The following is an 18,979-nucleotide window of genomic DNA, read 5'->3' on the forward strand; positions in this document are numbered from 1 at the left end:
TATTAGTGACCAGATACTTAACACAGTAAATATTAACATCAAGGGGAAAATAACATAGAACAGGGTAAGAAAAAAGTTCTAGAATACTTAAATACATTATATTTCGCCCATATAACAAAACTCACCCTATGGTACTTAAAGAACTAGCTGAAGCAATCTCAGAACGACTAACAGTTATTTTTCAGAATAGATAGAGGATGGGTGAGGTCCCAGTGGACTGGAGACAAACAAATGCAGTACTCTTCTTTAAAAAGGAGAACAAAGAGTACCCACTGGTTTATAGACCAAGGAGGATAACTTCAATACTTTGAAAGATACGTGAAGAAATTATTCAATAATCAATTTATAAGCACCTAAAAGAAAATAAGGTAATAAGGAATAGCCAACATTGATTTATTTTTCTATAATTATTGATATATGAACTTTTTTTTATTTATCTGTATGTTTATCTATTTATTATCTAAAATTATATAGCCACAATTGCTCTAGTATCTAAGAGTTTCACAATCTTTAATGTATGTATCCCCTCAACGCATCCATGAACTAGGGTTGTGGTATTACGTCCATCTGTCAAGAAAAAATAATGCCAAACCAAGTTAATTTCCTTCTTTGACAGGATTGCTGGCGTAACAGATGGAGTTGGGAGTGAAAAGTGGACTAGTTAAATCTTGATTTTAGTAAGGCTTTTGATATAATCCCACATGACAGTCTCATACCATAGAGAAATGTGGTCTAGAGTACATTACTCCTAACTAGTTGCAAACCAAACTTAAGCAGTTGTTATCAAAGGTCTGCTGTCAAGTTATGAGGCAATATTTAGTGAGGCCCCACATGGGTCACTCCTGGGTCTGGTATCATTCAGTAGTTTCATGAATGAGCTGGATAACAAAGTGGAATGTATTCTTATGATATCTGTAGAGGACACCTTACTAGGGGGTATTGCCAGCACTCTGGAGAAAATGATCAGAATTCAAACTGACTTTGACACATTGGAAATTTGATTTGAAATCAATAAGATTACATTCAATAAAAGAAAGTGCCAAGTATTACACTTAGCAAGGAAAAAATCAAATGAACAAATACAAATAACTGGAATAGCTGGGTAGAAGGAGAACTGCATAAAAGGATTGGGGAGGGGAATTCTGGATCATAAACAATATAAACCAACAAAGTGATACAGCTGAGAAAAAGACTAAGGTGTACTGAGAGGAATATCTTATGTAAGACATAGGTAGTAATTGTCCCACTCTACTTTGCAGTACCAGCGAGACCTGACCTGAAGTACTGTATCCAATTATGGACTACCCACTTTAGGAACTATGTGAACAAATTGGAGAGAATCCAGAGAAGAACAAAAATGATTAAAAGATTTAGAAAACCTTAGTTGTGAGGAAAGGTTAAAAAATGGGCATGTTAGCTGTGAGAAAAGAAGACCGAATGAGACCTTTATAAGGAAGATGGTGATCAATTGTTCTCCGTGAACCCTATATAAGACAAGTAAGATAAAAAACAAATGGCTTAATTTTCAGAAAAGGAGATTTAGTTTAGATATGTGGGAAATATTTTTTATTCAAATAGGGTTACCAGAGTAACACACAACTTTAATGTGAGAGAAGACACAGGCAACCGAGGAGCAGATGGGGTAAACGGAACTGCTTTATTGCCCACACACGTTTACCTTGGACATTCAACACAATGTCCAAGTGGCAACAGATTGGCACCAGTTATACCCTTTTATCTATTTCAATATGTTAATTCACCACTTTTCCTAAAACCTTATTTAGCAATGTTAACTCCCATCAAATGAATATTAATAAGCAGGTGATTAATATGATTATACCCACCCCTATTTATTATTTACAGAATTTCTAATTAAATCAACACTTTCCTATGCTACAAACTTTCTGAATCGGCAGGTTACAGAGATTACAAGAAAAATAACCCTGAAATATGTATACAGCATAGAATCACAGAACCATAGAGCTGGAAAAGACCTCAGAAGGTCATCTAGTCCAGCCCCCTGCTCTAGGCAGGACCAATCCCAACTAAATCAACCCGGCCAGGGCTTTGTCAAGCCGAGACTTAAACACCTCTAGGGATAGAGACTCCACTACTTCCCTAGGTAACCCATTCCAGTGCTTCATCACCCTCCTAGGGAAATAGTTTTTCCTAATATCTAACCTGGACCTTTCCCCCCACAACTTGAGACCATTGCTCCATGTTCTGCCATCTGTCACTACTGAGAACAGCCTTTCTCCATCCTCTTTGGAACCTCCCTTCAGGAAGTTGAAGGCTGCTATCAAATCCCCCCTCGCTCTTTGCTTCAGTGAGCATCAGTGAGGGTAGGTAAAAGACACAACAAAGAAGAGCAGCTGCATGCTTATCTATTTTTATAGGCTTCAAAAACAAAGGGAAAGTGCATGTTCAAGGGTAATGCCTACTGTGGCTGAACTCCTTACCAATATCCCATTCCCCTATTCATTTTACATGTCCCAACAATTAACAGTGCCAGCATACCACAGATTCATTTAGGCTACATCTACATTGGCCCCTTCTCCGGAAGAGGCATGTTAATTTCCAACTTCAGAATAGGGAAATCCGCGGGGAATTTAAATATCCCCCGCGGGATTTAAATAAACATGGCTGCCGCTTTATTTCCGGCTTGGGGAAAAGCCGGAAAAAAGAGTCTAGACTGGCGCGATCCTCCGGAATAAAGCCCTTTTCCGGAGGATCTCTTATGCCTACTTTGAAGTAGGAATAAGAGATCCTCCGGAAAAGGGCTTTATTCCGGAGGATCGTGCCAGTCTAGACGCTTTTTTCCGGCTTTTCCCCAACCCGGAAAAAAGCGGCGGCCATGTTTATTTAAATCCTGCGGGGGATATTTAAATCCCCGGCGGATTTCCCTATTCTGAAGTTGGAAATTAACATGCCTCTTCTGGAGAAGGGGCCAATGTAGACGTAGCCAATAGTGTCATTATGATATTTCTGTCTCTTTAGCTATACTTTCCTAATGATTCCTAATGTTGTTAGCTGTTTTGACTGCTGCTGCTGCATATAAACAGCACGTTTTCAAAGAACTATCCACTCCAGGGTTTCTTTCTTGAGTGTTAACAGCTAATTTAGACCCTACCATTTTTTATGTAGAGTTGGGATTATATTTTTCAATGTGCATTATTTTGAATTTAGCAGCACTGAATTGACGCTCTCATTTTCTGCCTCTCTTACTCAGTTTTGTGAGATGCCATGGTAACTCTTTGCAGTCAGCTTTTGACTTAACTCTCTTGAGAAACTTTGAATCATAAGCAAACTTTGATTCCTCATTGTTTACCCCTTTTTCCAGGTCATTTATGAATACATTGAACTCCAAGCAACACAGTACAGATTCTTAGAGGATCCCATTGGTGACCTCTCTCCAGGGCCAACTTATCCATGATACTTTTAGGGACCCACGAAAATGTTTTAATTTCTTTTAAAATCAGAAGAAAATAAATGAACTTTTAGGGTCGAAGAAAATGTTTTAATTTTTTTCACACATCAGAAAAAAATGAAACTTTTAGGGCCCATGAAAATCTATTACATTTTGCCTAAAACAGAAAAAAAAATGTTGAAGTATTTAAAGTTATATCAAAAATAATTTTTAATATTTTTTTTTTTATGGAGGAAGGGGCCCACAAAGGCAAAAGTGCCTAGGGCCCACGAAATTCATAATGCGGCCCTGCCTCTCTCCACTGTGAAAATTGAACATTTATTCATCTCTTTATCTCCTAAATTTTAACTGGTTCCTAAGGGTATGTCTACACTACCCTCCTAGTTCGAACTAGGAGGGTAATGTAGGCATACCGCACTTGCAAATGAAGCCCGGGATTTGAAAATCCCGGGCTTCATTTGCATAAGCGGGGAGCCGCCATTTTTAAAACCCCGCTGGTTCGAACCCCGTGCAGCGCGGCTACACGGGGCACGAACTAGGTAGTTTGAACTAGGCTTCCTAGTTCGAACTACCATTACTCCTCGTGGAATGATGACAAGGCTTATTAGGTATGAAAATGAGGCTCGGCGATATTCCATGCTTAGTCTCATTTGCATATTTCTCACGCAAAAAGCCGCGAGTGTAGACATAGCCTAGGTGTGAGGGTTACACAAGCTATCAGCCTTCTCCGAATCATTGTGATTGCCCAAGAGCGAATGCTGACTCAATGTGGCCATCATCTTGGGTCTTATGCTGCACTGCTATGTGGTTCCATGACACCAGACTACTTACTGGAGGCTTGGTGTGGGAAGGTGTCCTAAATTGGAGGACTGAATAAGGCCAGACTCCCCAAGAACCTTATGAGAAGGATCAAGGAGTTCCCATGTGAGAGCTTCATGGAACTGAGTAGACAAGACTCGTGCTCTATCTGCAAACATGTGAACAAGCTGTTCCGTGAGCTCCGCGCTGTGTAGGCAGAGAGAGAGCTTGCTGCCCCTCACACCTCATTGCCTGACTCTGCTTGTAATTAGAAAAATTTGAGAACTCACTGTAAGTTCCCTCCCCAATGTCATCGATGGTCTGAAAGACATCCTGGGAATGAGATACCAGTTCCAGTATCATGACCAGCTCCTGGCTCTTGGGCATCATTGTCTGGCTCATCTCCTCCTTCTCTTCTTCATGCCCCTCCACTACCCAGCTCTCCTCCTGGCTCATGCCAGGTGTGTCTTGTCCCGACTCGACAGCCATGGTGGGGGTGTTGTCTGTCTGCCTCCTCCAGAATGGCATCCAGCTGGTTGTAGAAGTGGCAGGTGTGCAGTGCCACCCCAGAGCATCCTCTCTGCTCGTTGGTCTTGTCATAAGACTGCCTGAGCTCCTTGATTGTCACCCTGCACAGCTGGGTGTCCCTGGAATGGCTTTTTGCCCGCAGGCAGCTTGTGATTCTGCCGGACATCTTGGCATTCCATTTTTTGGTTCTGAGGTCATTGAGGATGACTTTGTTCCCTCACACCTCGATGAGGTCACAGTGTTGGATGGATTGATGGTGGAACTCATGTCCACGTGTCCCATGGTGTGCTACTTGCTCATGATGGGCTCACAAAGCCGACCAGATGAGACAGGAATTTTACTGTTCCCAGGGCTTTTTGAGCTCAATATGGGTACGTCTAAACTACATGCCTCCGTCAACGGAGGCATGTAGATTAGCCAGATCGGCAGAGGGAAATGAAGCCGCAATTAAAATAATCGCGGCTTCATTTAAATTTAAATGGCTGCCCCGCTCTGCCGATCAGCTGTTTGTCGGCAGATCGGGGCAGTCTGGACGCGCCGCGTCGACAAAGAAGCCTTTCTTGATCGGCACAGGTATGCCTCGTGAAACCAGGTTTACCTGTGCCGATCAAGAAAGGCTTCTTTGTCGACGCGGCGCGTCCAGACTGCCCCGATCTGCCGACAAACAGCTGATCGGCAGAGCGGGGCAGCCATTTAAATTTAAATGAAGCCGCGATTATTTTAATCACGGCTTCATTTCCCTCTGCCGATCTGGCTAATCTACATGCCTCCGTCAACGGAGGCATGTAATCTAGACACACCCTAAGAGAGCAGTTGAGGCAGAAGTTGTGGCCAGCACATTTGGAATTGATAGCTGCAGGAGGCCTCTTAGAGGCAAATGGTGTTGAATTGTCAGCAATGCTGCATCAACATTAGTATGACTTTGACCTTGCATGGTTGGGAATAGTGTTACTGCTGGTGCAAAGCAGAAGTACAGGAATTGACATCAGCAGCATCTAAGGGTGGCACAACAGGCATAGTGGTGTGGCTGCATCACTTAGATAATTGACCGTGGGAGGCTACGTTCAGTGTAAAGTCCTATTGAAGGCTAGGCCTAACTAACTCTTCTACTCTGCTGTTTAGACAATGTGACTTTTTTTGTCGTTTTACTGTTTATTCTATTTTAGGTGTACATACAGTTTGAGCCTGTGGTATCATTTTTTAAAAAGCTTCCAGTCAGTTTGAAGGAATTTGAATTCTTTTAATTTCTGTTTAATTAGCCTCCTCTTTTTATGTTGTTTCCCTTTCTGAAGACAAATGCTAATTTTCTCGGTTTCTTTGGTCTTTTCTCCTTACAAGCGTGTTAAATATTTAATTACGCAATGGTTGCTATTACCAATTAGTTCAGACACATTCTCCTCTTTGACCAGATCCTGAGAGGCACTTAGGACTAAACCAAAAATTTTCTCTCTCCTTAGGTGTTTCAGGACCAACTGCTCTAAGTAACACTCATTAAATTTCTCTCTGTATCTCATCCTGAGGTGACATATTCCCAGGCAATATGAGGATAGTGGTAAACATCCTTGAATATTGGATTCTCTGTTTTTGTTGCATCTTTAATATCCCTAAACATGTCACAATTACTGCCATCCTGGTAGGGTTGTCAGTCAGGGTATGTCTACACTGTGGAGCTATTACGGGTTACTGGCAGTATCCCAAAATAACTATTCTTTGTCTTTTGACAAAGCCCGTTATTTCAAAATATAATGGGCTCGCTATTCCGACGTCCCTGTAAACCTCGTTCCACAAGGCATAAGGGACATTTTGGAATAGTGCTCTGTCTCAAAATTGACTCGAAATAATCTACGCAATTTGTGTAGCTCAAATTGTGTAGCTTAATTCATGCTCCGGGTGCAATGTAGACACATCCTCATTTATTACTACTACAATACTCTTATTATTAAGCATGGCATTTCTATCCATAGAGATTCTGTGGTGATGTTTGATTCATTTGAGATTTTTATTGTATTTGAATCTATGCTTTCTTTCACATGTATTACTACTCCTCTACCAGCACAGCCTATATACCTTTTTTACCTTGATATTAAACATGTCCCATTGATTATCCTCATTCCTTCATGTTTCCATGATGCCTGTTATATAAATATCCTCAGTTAGTACCAGACACTCAATGTCAGCCATCTTTGTATTCAGGCTTCTAGCATTTGTACACAGGCACTTACAGAATATGTCAAACCAATCTGACAGCTTTTTTTGATAGGATAACGAGTCTTGTGGATAAGGGAGAAGTGGTGGATGTGGTATACCTAGACTTTAGTAAGGCATTTGATATGGTCTCACATGATATTCTTATCAATAAACTAGGCAAATAGAACTTAGATGGGGCTACTATAAGTTGGGTGCATAACTGGCTGGATAACCATTCTCAGAGAGTAGTTATTAACAGTTCACAATCCTGCTGGAAAAGTATAACAAGTGGGATTTCGCAGGGGTCTGTCTTGGGACCGATTCTATTCAATATCTTCATCAATTATTTAATTATCGGCATAGAAAGTACGCTGATTACATTTGCAGATGATACCAAGCTGGGAGGGGTTGCAAATGCCAAACTAATCTGATAGCTTTCTTTGATAGGATAACGAGCCTTGTGGATAAGGGAGAAGTGGTGGATGTCATATACCTAGACTTTACTAAGGCATTTGATACGGTCTCGCATGATATTCTTATTGATAAACTAGGCAAATATAACTTAGATAAGGCCACGATAAGGTGGGTACATAATTGGCTGGATAACCGTAGTCAGAGAGTTGTTGTTAACGGTGCTAAATCCTGCTGGAAAGGGATAACAAGTGGAGTTCCGCAAGGGTCTGTTTTGGGACCCGTACTGTTCAATATCTTCATCAATGATGTAGATATTGGGATAGAGAGTACGCTTATTAAGTTTGCAGATGATACCAAACTGGGTGGGGTTGCAACTTCTTTGGAGGATAGGGACATAATTCAAAATGACCTTAGCAAGTTAGAGAAATGGTCAGAGGTAAACAGGATGAAGTTTAATAAAGAGGAATGCAAAGTGCTCCACTTAGGAAGGAACAATCAGTTCCATACATACAAGATGGGAAGCGACTGTCTAGGAAGGAGCATGGCGGAAAGAGATCTAGGGGTCAGGGTATGTCTACACTACCCCGCTAGTTCGAACTAGCGGGGTAATGTATGCATACTGCACTTGCTAATGAAGCCCGGGATTTGAATTTCCCGGGCTTCATTAGCATAAGCGGGGAGCCGCCATTTTTAAATCCCCGCTGCTTCGAACCCCGTGTAGCGCGGCTACACGGGGCTCGAACTAGGTAGTTCGGACTAGGGTGCCTATTCCGAACTACCGTTACTCCTCGTTTCACGGTAGTTCGGAATAGGACCCTAGTCCGAACTACCTAGTTCGAGCCCCGTGTAGCCGCGCTACACGGGGTTCGAAGCAGCGGGGATTTAAAAATGGCGGCTCCCCGTTTATGCTAATGAAGCCCGGGAAATTCAAATCCCGGGCTTCATTAACAAGTGCGGTATGCATACATTACCCCGCTAGTTCGAACTAGCGGGGTAGTGTAGACATACCCTCATAGTGGACCACAAGTTGAATATGAGTCAACAGTGTGATGCTGTTGCAAAAAAAGCAAATATGATTCTAGGTTGTATCAACAGGTGTGTTGTAAGCAAAACTCGTGAAGTCATTCTGCTGCTCTACTCTGCACTAGTTAGGCCTCAGCTGGAGTACTGTGTCCAGTTCTGGGCGCCACATTTCAAGAAAGATGTGGAGAAATTGGAAAGGGTACAGAGAAGAGTGACAAGAATGATTAAAGGTCTAGATAACATGACCTATGAAGCCAGGCTTCATGAACTGGGCTTGTTTAGTTTGGAAAAAAGAAGATTAAGGGGGACATGATAGCGGTTTTCAAATATCTAAAAGGGTGTCACAAGGAGGAAGGAGAAAATTTGTTCCTCTTGGTTTCTGAGGACAGGACAAGGAGTAATGGGCTTAAAGTGCAGCAAGGGAGGTTTAGATTGGATATTAGGAAAAATTCCTAACTGTCAGGGTGGTCAAATATTGGAATAAATTGCCAAGGGAGGTGGTGGAATCTCCCTCTCTGGAGATATTTAAGGTTAGACAGACATCTGTCAGGGATGGTGTAGACGGAGCTTGGTCCTGCCTTGAGGGCGGGGGGCTGGACTCGATGACCTCTTGAGGTCCCTTCCAGTCCTATGATTCTATGATTCTATGATTCTATGCTTTGGAGGATAGGGTCATAATTCAAAATGATCTGGACAAATTGGAGAAATGGTCTGAGGTAAACAGGATGAAGTTTAATAAGGACAAATGCAAAGTGCTCCACTTAGGAAGGAACAATCTATTTCACACATACATAATGGGAAGCAACTGTCTAGGAAGGCGCTCTGCAGAAATGGATATAGGGGTTATAGTGGACCACAAGCTAAATATGAGTCGTATGACACTGTTGCAAAAAATGCAAACATGATTGTGGGATGCATTAACAGGTGTGTTGTGAGCAAGACACGAGAAGTCATTCTTCCGCTCTACTCTGCACTAATTGGACCTCATTTGGAGTATTGTGTCCAGTTCTGGGTACCATATTTCAAGAAGGATGTGGAGAAATTGGAGAAGGTCCAGAGAAGAGCAACAAGAATAATTAAAGGTCTAGCGAACATAACCTATGAAGGAAGACTGAAAGAATTGGGCTTGTTTAGTCTGGAAAAGAGAAGATTGAGAGAGGACATGATAGCGAGTTTCGGTATCTAAAAGGGTGTCACGAGGAAGAGGGAGAAAACTTGTTCTTCCTGGCCTCTGAGGATAGAACAAGAAGCAGTGGGCTTAAACTGCAGCAAGGGAGGTTTAGGTTGGACATTAGGAAAAAGTTCCTAACTGTCAGGGTGGTTAAACTCTGGAATAAATTTGCCTAGGGAGGTTGTGGAATCTCCATCTCTGGCTATATTTAAGAGCTCTGCACCTATCAGCTTCTCCCCAGCCCTTAGTTTAAAAACTTCCTTACATTTAATTTTACATGTCAGCAATCTGCTTCCATTTTGGTTTAGGTAGAGCCCATTTTTTTTAATATAGCAGGGGTGGGTAAATACCAACCCGTAGGCTGGATCCAGTCTGCCAGGGTTAGCCCCTGATGGGCCCCCATACTGCCGTATTTACCTGCACTTCCATAGGTACAGGGGATCACAACTCCTGTGGATCATGGATGACCATTCCGGCCAATGGGAGCTGTGATCATCTGTACTTGCGGAGGTGCAGGTAAATATAGCAGCTGCCACTCACCAGGGGCTAACCCTAGTGAACTACCATTGTTTTATTGCCCGTCCCTATTATATAGCATCCTCCTTTCCCCAAAGATTCCCCAGTTCCTAATAAACCTATGCACCTCCTTTGAATTTAAATTTATTAGGAACTCATGTGATCCCTGTTATTTCATTTTTGCTACATAACATCTGTGAAACCTAGAGTTAAGCTCTTTCAAGAAATGCATACACCGAGAAGTAGGGATTTTTTTAAAACCTCGCACAAACCCTGTCTTCAACATAATGAAGAGATTTAATGATGTTTGACAGTGTGCTGAAAGCTTAAGGGCTGTAAACTCTTCTTTGTAGTGAAATGTGAAGCATAGAGCAAGAATCCACAGAACTCTACTATAAAAATGAGACGTAGGAAGAAAATTGTTTGCAGCAGCCCACAGTTGACAAAACGCTGACAGAAGAGAGTGAACAGCCAGGAATTTCTTGGTGGGCAATATGTACAGAATTAAACTAGTGGACATCTAGTATGGCATTTTCAATGGGTGAGTTTTTGTGGCTTGTGTTGTGAAGAGGGTCAGACTAGATGACCATGATCTTCCTTTCTGGCCTTAAAGTCTATAAATTAGGAATAGGACACCACAGTCTAGATAAATGTGCATCAAGCTTCATTGACCTGTGTGCAGTTTGAAAGTAATCCCTTGCCACTTATACCATTCTCAGCCAGCTCTTATATATTCAGAAATCCCATGACACTGAGAGATATGTTATGTAGCACCAAGATTCAGATTTTTATTAATGCAGTTACTATTAGCTGGAGGACTCATAACTGATGACGCCATTTCTGTAGTAAGCAGAGCTGGGTGAGCAATGAAAAACATAGTCTTGGCAAATGCTTTTGTGATTCATTTCAATTTGTGCATAATCATGCCCTGTTTTGAAGACTTTAGGCAAACATTATTGTGGGTCTGGACTTCTGCAGACAGTGAATTTCAAACCTGTAGACAAGATTTGCTTAAATGAGAAATATTCATTTTGTAATTAAACCAAATTAATTTCAGATGGGACCAGAAGTAGCTTTTAAAGGTCAGTTCACCCAATCAGATACGGAGCCATGTAACTAAACATCTAGTTGTTTTTTCTGTTGTACCAGTCACCACAGTTAGTTGCTATTATTGTGTCTAGAGGGGATAATGGGTATGGTTGAAACCGATAACACTAACAAAAAATTAAAGGCTGGATTGTGGCTTTTGGCACGGACCAAGGATTGGGATTTCTAAAAACAGCCCAAGAAGAACTGCCTCTGGCAACGTTCCCTCTAATCTTTTCTATCCAGGGGCAGATTTTTTCCATCCATGTGTAGAATATTTTTATGTGTGCACGTGCACTACCAGTAAAAACAAAACAAAAAAACCTAGCCGAGGGTGCTCTGCTAATCAGCTGGGCAGCATTTGAATCTCGTGTCAGCACCATACAAGTGCCCAGCTTAATAGGAACACGGGGCTCCGGGTATTTACTTCAGAAATGCTATGAGAGCACAACTGCAGCTGTGCCGCTGTAATATAAACACTTACTACAGCGATGGAAGGTGTTCCTCCATTGCTGCGTGTATCACATCCAACGCACAATCTAGCATTTAAGATCTCAGGCTGATATTATTTCACTTGTATTCTTACATTTCTTAAAAATGTACCCAGCTGATTAAGATGGGTTCATGCATCTTTCTGATCCTTAAACTCTAGCTTTGGAAGGTTACATACTTTTAAAAATCATGTTATTACTAATCAGGTGAAAGCAGCTTCAGAAAGCCTGACTCACAGTGCCTTTGTCCTATACTTTAACCTGAGCACTTTTCCAAAGAGAAAGGGCCTCTTATCTGTCACTCTGCCTTCCAAATGGTTTTTCAACACCAAGTATGTTTATCCCACCAAAGAATTTTCATCAAATGCCACCTCTTCTATATTTATATTTGCCTTCTGACCACAGATAGATATTTGTCTTACAGTGCATGCAATTAAATGAATAGGATTTTAATATCAGTAGGAGGAAGTGCTCTACCAACAAAGCAGAATTAGGTTACAGCAATGAAATTAGTTTACTCCCAAGCTTCCAAAATTATCGGAGGACAGAAACAATGGCGTGTCTTATTACATTAGACAGGATGCTTGTCTAGCAACAGAGGGATGGAAGGTGCTGATGCAACACAGATTAGAGGCTCTTTCAAAGTCAGAGGTATGGGCAAGTGCTTACAAGATGCAGCTGTAACCCTGAGGCACTGACACCACTGACAAGGGAATGTGAAGTCTGTGCTACCACCTGAGCTCAGGTTGCAGGTGCAGTTTCTCCTGCTGCTGACCAGGGTCTGTTGGGTTTACATGAAATTTTAGGATATAGAAGAGCCAGATTATTGGGGACTAGCATCAAGTCTAATTAAAATCTGAGATTGGAAATTTACAGCAGTGATCAGATTGCGAGACTTTATATTATTTATCTGTCTATGATCATATAGGCTATGTCTAGACTGCAAGCCTCTTTCTAAAGAGGCTCTTTCGAAAGATACTTTCGAAAGAGCCTCTTTCGAAAGAGAGCGTCTAGACTGCATGCGGAACTTTCGAAAAAGCAAGCCGCTTTTTCGAAAGAAAGCACCCAGTGAGTCTGGATGCTCTCTTTCGAAGAAGCCCTATTTACATTCAAGAACGCCTTCTTTCGAAAGAGCACTTTCGAAAGAAGGCGTTCTTCCTCGTGAAATGAGGTTTACCACCGTCGAAAGAAAAGCCGCATTCTTTCGATTTAATTTCGAAAGAACGCGGCTGCAGTCTAGACGCAGGTGAAGTTTTTTCGAAAAAAGGCTACTTTTTTCGAAAAAAACCCTGAGTCTGGACACAGCCATAAGGTATAAGTTGCACCTCTATAAACCCAAACTCTCTGGTCTGGTAACATCTGTGGTTTGGAAGGACCATGGATGTTCCAGGATCAGAGAGTCGTGTTGCGCTAAGGGGGATGGGAGACTGTGAGCCTGGGGGTTGAGGGATTGTGTGGCGCAACTCCTCTAGGGGTATGGGCGAGAGTTGGCACATGGCTCAACTGGACTGGAGCGAGTCAGGAAGCCGATGGTGGGGGGCAGGGAAAGAGGGAGCCAGCAGCAGGGGACCAGAAATGACACCTCTGGTCTGGAAAAATCCCTCATTTGGGACCAATCAGGTCCCAAGGATGTCAGACCAAAAAGGTCAAACTTGTATATAGCACTTAGCATCACAGTATATATACACGCGAGTGTCCATTTAAGAACCAATTCATGCAAAAGTGAAATTGTCCTGTTTGCTTCAATAGGCATTGCATTAGAGAAGCTTGTGGAGGAGCTGGGACCATGCATCCATCATACTACTCCAAAAGGTATCAACCACAGGCTCAACTATGGAAGGAACTGCTAAGAATCCCCCGCAGTAGTGAAATAACTAGGAAAGTGTAGCATGGCTCCATGCTCCATAGCTAAGCTTGTGCAGGACACACTGAACTACACCTAAGTTTGGGCAAAGATTAAAGCAGAGGAATGAGGGCTCTGACTTCTTTTCTGGGACACATCCCTGCACTTAGACTTATAGACTTTAAGGTCAGAAGGGACCATTATGATCATCTAGTCTGACCCCCTGCACAGTGCAGGCCACAGAATCTCGCCCACCCCTCTTAGAATAATCCTCTCACCTATGTCTCAGATGTGGAAGCCTTCAAATACTTTGAAGACCCCAACATGCAGAGAGTCCTTCAGCTGTGATCTGTACCCCATGCTACAGAGGAAGGCGAAAAACCTCCAGGGCCTCTGCCAATCTACCCTGGAGGAAAATTCCTTCCTGACCCCAAATATGGCGATCAGCTAAACCCTGAGCATGTGGGCAAGACTCACCAGCCAGACACCCAGAAAGTTCCCTATAGCAACTCCTATCATCCCTCCATTGACCTATTTACAACTGATAATGAATGGTCAATTAGTTACCAAGATCATGTTATTTCATCCAACCATCCCCTTATCATAGAATCATAGAACTGGAAGAGACCTCAGAAGGTCGTCAAGTCCAGCCCCCCGCTCTAGGCAGGACCAATCCCATCTAAATCAACCCGGCCAGGGCTTTGTCAAGCCGAGACTTAAACACCTCTAGGGATGGAGACTCCACTACTTCCCTAGGTAACCCATTCCAATGCTTCACTACCCTCCTAGTAAAAAAGTTTTTCCTAATATCCGATCTGGACCTCTCCCACCACAACTTGAGACCATTGCTCCTTGTTCTGCCATCTGTCACTACTGAGAACAGCCTCTCTCCATCCTCTTTGGAACCTCCCTTCAGGAAGTTGAAGGCTGCTATCAAGTCCCCCCTCACTCTTCGCTTCTGCAGACTAAACAGACCCAAGTCCCTCAGCCTCTCCTCGTAGGTCATATGCTCCAGACCCCTAATCATTTTGGTTTTGGATAGATTAGCACTGAAGCAAACAAAGGCACTGTTTGTAGTGTTTCTTCTTGACAAAGAAATAGCAGTCATCAACAGCAGCTGTGACCCCATCAATACAGATATCCCTATTTTCATTTTCATGCTATAGAGCTACAGTCTCGCCACTGAAAGCAACAAATAGCTCAGATGCCAAGCAGGAAAGCCTGCCATTTGAAGAAAGAAATATAAGTACATATGCTTTCCAACAGAGTAGTTCTGTAGTTCTCAGCAATTTTCCTATGGTCCAATTTATCTTGGCACAGGCTACTTCCTAAACACATAGAAAATTTTGTTTAAAAATGTATCCCTTTTTAAAAGAATTAAATGATCGCTTTCATACATTTAGATGACTCACCGATCATAAGCCCGAATCAACTCACCAAGTGAAATCAGAAGTAACTACTGAAGTCGACAGAGTTTGCCATATGTTTTTGATTAGGAGCAGGGAGCCGCACCAAAATATCCAGTAATTTTAAAATACTAGGGTAGGGATTCTGAGAAATCCTGACAATCAGCTGGGGGTTTTTTTTTGGGGGGGGAAGTGGGGGGTTTGGGTTCCAACAAAAAGTTTGCATGCCAGTAACATGCAATGGCCAAAGAACAAGTAGAATTATAGGATCTTATTAAGGTTTGATCTGTTTCAAGTTATAAAATTATGTACCTGCTGTGATTGCCAAGGTGCACATGAAATACCAACAGGTGGAATCACACCCAGGACCTATGAAGCCTCTATAGCTTGTGCCAAAAGCCAGGTAGTGCTGAGCTAAGTCTGTAGAGCACACAGCAGGTGATCTAAGGGCATGTCTACACGACAGGGAAGATTGGCGCTGCTGCAGTTGATCTTCTGGGGTTGAATTTAGTGAGTCTAGTGAAAACATCCTAATCAAACCCAGAAGGTGTCCCCATTGGTGCTGGTACTCTTGTTTCTCATGGGGAGTAAGGGAAGCTGATGGGAATGTTTACTCCCATTGATCTCCCGCTGTGTGGACGGTGATTTAAGATACACCGACTCCAGCTACACAATTAACATAACTCAAGTTTGTGTAACTTAGGTTGACCTTCTACTCCCATGTAGACCAGGCTTAAGTACCACTAGAGGGGACAATGCCACTATAGGGGACAGTGCGCCATACCCAGTATCTGTGTGGGTTACAGACTTCCTCTAGCTGAGGAAGTGCATCCCAGTTGAAACAAAACCTGGGACCTCTAGACTTTGTACATAACCTCTACCACTTGAGCTAAAAAAGCCAGCAGGCTCTCAGCTAAGGCTGTAGAGCAAACCCTCTGGGTTTGATTAGGGTGTCTTCACTAGACTCACTAAATTCAACCCAAGATGATCAACCAGAGCAGTGTTGATCTTCCCTGTCATGTAGACATGCCCTTAGATCATGTAGAGTGTGGTAGCACTCTTTCTCTAAGTGCTACCACAAGGGACAGTGAACCACACCCAGAAGGTGCACGGGTTACACCCAGACAAACCAACCAGTATGAAATCACAGAAGCATAGAATGCTAGAACTGGAAGGGACCTTGAGAGTCTGTATGTACTGGTGGTATTAATATTCCAGTAGCACAAAGAAGATCTGATCAGGACTGAGGGCCCATCATTTTAGGCACTGTACACACACAGTGAAAGACAATCCCTGCTCCAAGGATATATAATCTAAATAGACAATAAAGATAAAGAGATGGGAGGGAAACCAAAGCTCAGAGCAGTTGTCTGGAATCATACAGTAGGTCACTGAGGCTACGTCTAGACTGCAGCCTTTTGTTGGCAGAGAGTATGCTAATAAAGTGCTCATTAGTATTTGTTGCACTGTCATTTGCATATTCTCTGCCAAGGCTTTTTGTGCAAGAGGTTTTTGCACAAAAAGAAGCAGTGTAGATGGGTCTGTTTTGCGCAAGAACCTGTAAGCCTCATTTTATGAGGAATAAGGGCTCTTGAGCAAAAGGGGGAGGGGGGTTGCACAAAACGGACCCGTCTACTGTGCTTGTTTTTGAGCAAAAACCTCTCGCGCAAAAAGCCTTGGCAGGGAATATGCAAATGACAGTGCGACAAATACTAATGAGCACTTCATTAGCATACTCTCTGCCGACAAAAGGCTGCAGTCTAGAGGTAGCCTGACAGAACAAGGAACAGAACCCAGTTTTCCACAATCACTGTCCAATACCCTACCTACACCTTGGGTATGTCTAGACTACAGAGTTTTTTCGACAAAAGTTGGCTTTTGTTGAAAAAACTATATCTGCATCTACACTACCGCTGCATTCTGTCAACAGTAAGTCGACAGAATGTGGCAGTTTTGTCATTTTACGAGGAATAACGCCTTTATTCGAAAGGACTCTTTTGAAAAAAGGTGCTATTGCATGCAAACTGTGCTTTTTTGACAGTACTGATCGTAATTTAGACGCTTTTCTTTGACAGAGGCTTTGTCGACAGTATGAAGCCTCTGTCGAAAATGGCATGCAGTCTAGACGTAGTCCCTGTCTCCTTATTATAGACATGCTTCACCTAAACAAATGTTGCAAAGGATACCGAACAGATCCCTCACTGCTAATTAAAAAGAGAATCCATGCCCATAATTTACCCCTTCAGGGAATGCACCCTCCAAATACATCACAGTGACATGGAATTTATGCTAATGAAGTCCTGATTAGCACCCAATCAGGTGGTACTCTCTAGCCAAGACTCTTGCACCTTCTGCCCTCCAGAATCCAGCCATGCGGTGCCCCCCTCCAGCCCAGACACCCATGCCCACTACCACACCCATGCCCAGCTCCAGCCCCCCACAGCCCAGACACTTGCAAACCCCCCTACTGTCCCAGAAAAGGTTTGGTTCCGAGTCCCAGGCTTGTGGGGAGTTTCCTTGACACTGCCTCATCCCTTCAGGGCATGCTGGGAAGTGCAGCACCTGGAACCCTCCAGCTTAATCCCCTCCCCTGAACAGTGTCTTTTATTTGCATGGTGGGCTCTACCGAGTCCAGCATGTCCTGATGGTGGCCAGTAGCTCTGTAGACCATTTCTGGGGAGGGAAGATTAAATGCTGCACAGACTATTGATTTCTGTGCAAACTGTGCATTGTACAGGGATGCAGATATTCTCCCAGGAGTAAATCAGTGAAGTGTGTCCTTAGAAGATGCCCAGTCCAGCTTCCCCTACTGTGCCTGATTCTCTCTCCTTGTTAATGAGAATTGTGCTCCAAGGGCTGAACCCCAAACCCATCACAGCCCATAGGAGCCTTCCCATGGACACTATGCATTTTAGACTAGCCTTTTTAATACACGTGCTGTGTGGCAGATCTAAATCGGGGTGCAACCCCCGGATGCAATAAAAGGGGTCCAGAAAAATTTTCATTGAGCAACAAAAAAAAAGTGTGACCCCCTTTAATTGCTGCTCCACTCCTGCCACTCCCCCTAACCCCGTTGCATGTATGGGAGTTGGGCCGGGAAAAGAAAATACCGGCCAGCCCAGATCAAGGTGCTGCAACCCCTCCAGAGTACAGCCGCGACCCCCAAGCGGGTCGCCACCCATGGGTTACTCACCACTGATCTAGATGATGCAGTGGTTAAATCAACTGCATGCCAGGCAGGGAGACCTAAGAGTGACTATCTCTGTGTGCTTTGTCAATTTCAAGAAAATGTAGATGACAGTAATTGGCACTGTTGCCAAATGACTCCTCCTGGGAGGGTAGGACATTTGTGGCTGCACATGAATTCATGCATAAAAATGGAATCAGATATTGCTATGTCAAGGCAACATTTCAGAGTCAGGACTCATGGATGTAATTATACAGCTCATCAAAAATTCATCTGAAGAGTTACTTTAGATTGTTCAGCTGGATTGATCCCTGGCATAATTTCTGTGAAGACAATGGTTTGGCACCAGAGTTCCAGGGCTGTATTTAAGGATGCAGTGCTGCATTTACTGCCATGAAATTTTTGTTTGGAATACAGAAGATCAAATAAGAAAAGATCTTAAATAAAAAGTCCAGATAGGATTCTTTTGTTGAGTTCTATGTCACGCTCGTAAAGGTATGCTATCACTCTGGGTAAGTCTAGACTGCAGAGCTTTTCCGGAATAGTGAAGGTTTAAAAATAGAAAGCATTAATAAAAACTTTTTGTATATGTAAGGAAAGAGAGAGTGGGGGTAAAGCAGATGGCATGAGAGGCTGTGTCTACACTACAAAGATAAAAAGAAACATAATTTACGTTCCGATTTACTTCCGAAAGAGGCTTTTCTAAAATTTGGCCCATCTATAAACTTCAGAAAAAACCCAGAAATTTAAGAAAAGTGGACATGTTTTGTCGGCATCCCTGTAAACCTCGTTTTATGAGGAAGAAGGGATGTTCCAAAAGAGGATTTTTTTCTGAAATTTGGCACCGTGTAGACTGGACAAATTTTGGAAAAGTCTCTTTCAGAAGTAAATTGGAAAAAGAT

Source organism: Pelodiscus sinensis, chromosome 2, assembly GCF_052426305.1.
Source record: "Pelodiscus sinensis isolate ZL-2025 chromosome 2, ASM5242630v1, whole genome shotgun sequence".
Classification (NCBI taxonomy): Eukaryota; Metazoa; Chordata; order Testudines; family Trionychidae; genus Pelodiscus; species Pelodiscus sinensis.